This window comes from Podarcis gaigeae (assembly GCF_964106915.1).
Source record: "Podarcis gaigeae genome assembly, chromosome: Z".
NCBI classification, from domain to species: Eukaryota; Metazoa; Chordata; class Lepidosauria; order Squamata; family Lacertidae; genus Podarcis; species Podarcis gaigeae.
Window position 1 is genome coordinate 35630182 of NC_139691.1, and position 4939 is coordinate 35635120.

The following is a 4939-nucleotide window of genomic DNA, read 5'->3' on the forward strand; positions in this document are numbered from 1 at the left end:
TATTCGGAATAAGGGAATTTCCCTTTAAAAAGGGGAAACGTTGACAGCTATGGCCTAGATACGTTATAGGAGTTGTAGGCCGAAACATCTAGAGGGCACCAGATTGGGGAAAGCTACTCTAAATATTAGTAGTGGTAGAATTTATTAATTTTCTATACTGCCCTTCACCAAGAGACCATAGGGCAGTTTACAACATAAAACACAAAATATATAATATAATAATAGTACATGGGGAAAAAGACAAATACTCCCCAAACACTTTAAAAGGCCATAGAATGAATAGTAGCCAAAAAGGAATATTTTCACCTGGCAACTAAAGATACTCAATGAAGGTACCTGGCGAGCCTCCCTGGAGAAAACATTCCTCAAATGGGGAGCAACCTCAGAAAAGGCTCATTCTTATGTTGCCACGCTCTGGATCTCAAATCATTTCCAAAGCAAAAAAAAAAGGGATTTCTTGCTAGCCATTGAAGGATCATGTAGCTATCATGTTGAGATCACAGCATTATGTAATCAGTCATATTTGGCTTGGTGCTAGCAGCATGAAGCCAAATTAAATAGAGGGCAAGCTTCTTGTTTGCACTCTGGATGGGAGAAACATTTCACTCCATTTCCTAGGTCCAAACAATTATTGTCAAAATGTGGAGTGCATTTTGCAGGAAGTGTTTTTGTTTTGTGAAATGTGACCCCTACTATATTTTGGGCTCATCTCTACAATAGGCATGCCAGCAATACCGCATCAATGAACTATTATCTCTATTGTAGAGTCAGGGAGCTGTCCACTGAGATTTTCTGATGTGCAAGCCCTATGAAGTAAATGGGAACTGTGTACAAGAGCAGAGAACGGCTTCCGTTAGTTTCAAATAGGTTTGTATTGGATAGCCTCCCAGTGGATTATGTCCTTGGTGTATTTCATTTTCATTATTCAGTAAAGTTTCTTGAATCTATTCCCGGTGTCAGGCGGTGGCTGTTTCCTGAGATGCCTCTTTCCTGAACTTAAAACACGCACCCTGTAAAGAAGTGAAAAGTTTCTAAATAATTGGACAGATGTGTGCAAAACAGCAGAGTATTCCTGAACAGGAAATTGGAATTTGCACTACAAATCCCAGGAAAGGTCAGTCTCCTGATGGAATTGTGATATGTGTTAACAGGGGTTGGGGCGAGGAAAAAAAATGCTTGAGCATATCAAGGGATTGCAGAAGTGCAAAAATGTGCTGTTCCTCTGTGTTCTGTTTGGGGGGGGGGACTTACAAAAAATGTATTTATTGCATTTATATATCACCTTTTCCTCCAGTGAGTTCAAGCTCATGTACATGGCTCTCAGCTTCAAAGTTACTCCTCACAAGGTTACCCAGTGAGCTTCATGCATAAATTGAGATTCTAATCCTGACCTCCTAGGTCATATCTCAACACCAGGGCTGGTCCAAGACGTTTTGCCACAGTAGGCAAAATGCCCCAGTGCTACCCTCACCCCCCCTTGCAAATCTGGGTACCTCTGCCCCCCTCCCGACCCCACCATCCAGTCATGACAAAGGTTCTTGAGAGCAGAAGCAGGCAAGGCCTAGGGCCCTAGGCAGTGCAGCCTATGAGGCCTACACAAATCTTTCAAGCCTAACTGTTAGCAGTAAAATGCTGTGCCACTGTGACTCGTGACTCATCTTGGGTTCCCTATAAATGTAACCAGCCATCTCTGTGGGCCTCAGTGTAGCGTGTGTGTGTGGTGTGTGTGTTTGTGTCTCAGCCAGTATGTTGTGTTGTTTGCAGACAGAGCGGCTGCAGGACTCCAGTTAATCATTAATTCAGATCTGTGCCTCTGTGAAGAGTCAGCTAGCTATTATGAGCACTCTGTGTATGCTCTTTGACTATGCTGTTTCTGAGCAAGTTTATTTTCTTTAGTAAAGTTTCATTCTGTTTATGAAGAAGACTCTGTGTTGATTAATTTACTGCTGCGTGACACATCATGCCCCATCATCCCAATTGTACTCTCACCTGCAGCTGCGCCCATGCAGTGGCAGAGAGCAGGTGGGGGTGGGGCTGGTGCATGTCCCGGGGTCGTGGTGCGCCATCCACAGGGTCGTGGCACGTGTCCTGGGGGTGTGGACTCCCCCCACATTCCTCTTCCTCCGCCACTGTGCCCATGCTGCCACCATGCTGCATTAGCAGTAGCAAGGGCAATGGGGCTGTGTTGTTGGCATGGGTGATGCTCCAGTGTGGCTGGCAGCACAATGGCAGGGGCAGGATCTGCCGCTTGAAGCAATGGGTTTCACTTTGCCTAATGGATGGGCTGCCGTTCCTCAACACTCAGTTATACCACACTGACTCTTAATGGCAGAATCCGTCAGCAACTGATGCTTCTAATTGTTTGGCATTTCATGATGTATGGAGAGAAAAGCACAGGCCATTCTGTTGGCATCTAAAGCATTTCTTTCCGTCCCCCTTGTACTAAAAGTATTGACAATGGAGCCTGAAGTAGTTATCTCTAGTGAACAGAGAGGCATTTCTTTTCATGTGGGTGCCCTTAATGGTTCATAAATGTCTGCATAATAATGCATCTGTTGACTTAACATTCATATTTATTTATTTTTACCATTCCTGTCTGTTACTTAAGTTGCTGTATGGTGCAAATTATTTGCTGCTCTGAAGAGAGAGGAGGAAAAATATTAGCTTATCTCTCGACTTTCCACCACAATCTCTTTGCATATTTTTCACTATGAAGCCTTTGCTTTTGTGCCTTTCAGAAACGATAGATTGTTCCAGCATTAACTGAAAATAATATGCAAACTGTACATTTTCATTTTAAGAGTGGTACAATGTAAAATATGGTCATTCTAGGCAAGTTAAAATAACTGTTGATCATTCCCAAGTTTAACTGCTGATCAACAATGGCTGGTAGGGCTGGCACCTAGAGCTTTCCAGTTAAGTTTGTTGCTTTTCAGAATGATTTCTATTATAGAACTGAATAGAGCAAAAGTATTTTGCATTCCAAACCTTCCCATGCAGTCAATGAAACATGGAATCGATAGAAGAAGAGTGGTCAATATCCACTATTGGCAGTTCATTTGCACTGAAGGTGAGAGATTGCTAATCTTTTTAGAGGCTGGGGGCACATTTGGAATTTTGTGAGTGTCATGGGTGCTTGCCACAAAATATCTGATGTGGAGTGTGTGTGTGGCAAAACACAAAATGGCTGCCACATTGAAAAGAACAGAAAAAGAGACAGGGAAACAAAATGGTGTAGGCATGTCCCTGGGGGAAAGAGAAAGACACCTACATCAGCCACTACTGCACAGAGACAAGCTATTTGCACCTCAAAATGGAAAGGTGGGTGGGTGTCTAATCCTTGAATACAAAGAAATGTGGGCATATTTAAGGGGCATGTTAAGTGTAGGGGTAGCCAAACTAGAGCAAACAGAAACTGAGCAGGAATCACAAACAGTCTCATGTACATTGTGGATTTTGCGGAAATATTTATTAAGACCTTTCTCAAGTGCAACAGAAGGTACTGTTGGCCTGTTTGACATTGGGATGGATTGGTTTGGAAGATGGTGGACTCTCCTTCATTGGAGGTTGTTAAACACATGTTGGATAGCCATCTGTTAGGGATTCTTTAGCTGTGATTCCTTCATTGTAGAGGGTTGAACTAGATGACTTTTGGCATCCCTTCCAACTCTACAATTCTATGATTCTATGAAAAGCTCCAGGTTTGTTTGGTTTTTGTCTTTGGTGTTAGGGAAGGGGTAGTACCTCTGGTGGGGGACATGTTGCCTACCTCTGGTCTCCACTCTGCACTTAGCTCACAGCTGGGGCTCCTAGAAGCTGTCAGCATGTGACACTGGCAACACCCCACGAACGGGTTTTGATTGGCTGGCTAAACCAGGTGAGGGTAGCCAATGGGTCTCAAACCTTTGGTGAGTTAGGGACTTCCGTTACATGTGAGCAGACAAGACCAATAGGGGGTCCAATGATTCAGAAGGCAGTTTGGAGCGAGGGGCAGATGAGGCTCATCAACCTAGGCAGGTAGCTAATCTAGGAAAAAGACAACTCTGATCCTAAACCTCCTCTGCCTTAAGGGACATCTTCAGGAGAAGAAAAGGCTAAACCCTGCACAGTCCAGAGGGGAGTCCCTAAGATGATTGGATGGCACCTTCTACGCCTCCTTCTGGCAACTCCTGCAGCCAAATGGATTGCTATGCTTTCCTTTGGACCATATCAGCATGGCTAAGAATGGGATATTGGTCATCTGGGCCGCTCAGGGCCTCCCTACACACTGCCCAGGCTTGCACTCCAGGGAAGTCATTTCAGTGCTGCTAATGCAGCGGTTTGTCTTCACCCCCAGAGGCGCACTCCATTGTCTGCCGAGACAGACAGATTCCAACAACAACAGTATTTCTCCAGATGGCAATGATGCACTGACATTGGGGAAGCATTGCAGAACAACTACTAAAGTGAAATGATGTATTGAGGGTTCGGTAAAAATCCTGTCATTGACATGTTGGCGAATCTGGAGGGGTCCATGATTCTGCTGGCTTTGGTTTTCAGTTGCTATGACTATTTCAGATTTGGTTAGACCTTCCCATAGCATTGACCTGGCTGTGATGATCAGATCACCTTCACTCCAGAAGGTTAACACAGTGGTGCTCTTTTGACTGTACAGTAGTAGCAATAGAACGAAGCAGAACCATTAGGAGTTGTATAGAAGGAAACAAAAGCAAAAAAAGAAGCCCAGGTCTGTTGTTTTCTTATGAGTTGCACAGTGTGCCTTGCTTTTCGATTGAGGTCAGCCGTGTGCATAGTTCTATAATACTCTGGGGCAAAATGCTCCTGTGGGCTTTGAAAGAAGAGTTGCTATCTGGCCCAGCCGTATAAGGATTCCATCAGTTTTATTTTTGTGCCACACATTGCTGATGCTGTATTATATAACTTAGTTTTAATGATGCAG

At 44.1% G+C, this 4939-nt stretch overlaps 1 long non-coding RNA gene across 1 annotated transcript; it reads left to right on the forward strand.

Moving 5' to 3' along the window:
* Nucleotides 1–213: 213 nt before the first annotated feature.
* LOC310837072 lies at nucleotides 214–4698 on the forward strand. The gene is made up of 3 exons (XR_014560406.1): nucleotides 214–1114; nucleotides 3001–3070; nucleotides 4071–4698. It is a non-coding gene; the product is annotated as an uncharacterized lncRNA (long non-coding RNA).
* Nucleotides 4699–4939: the final 241 nt, after the last annotated feature.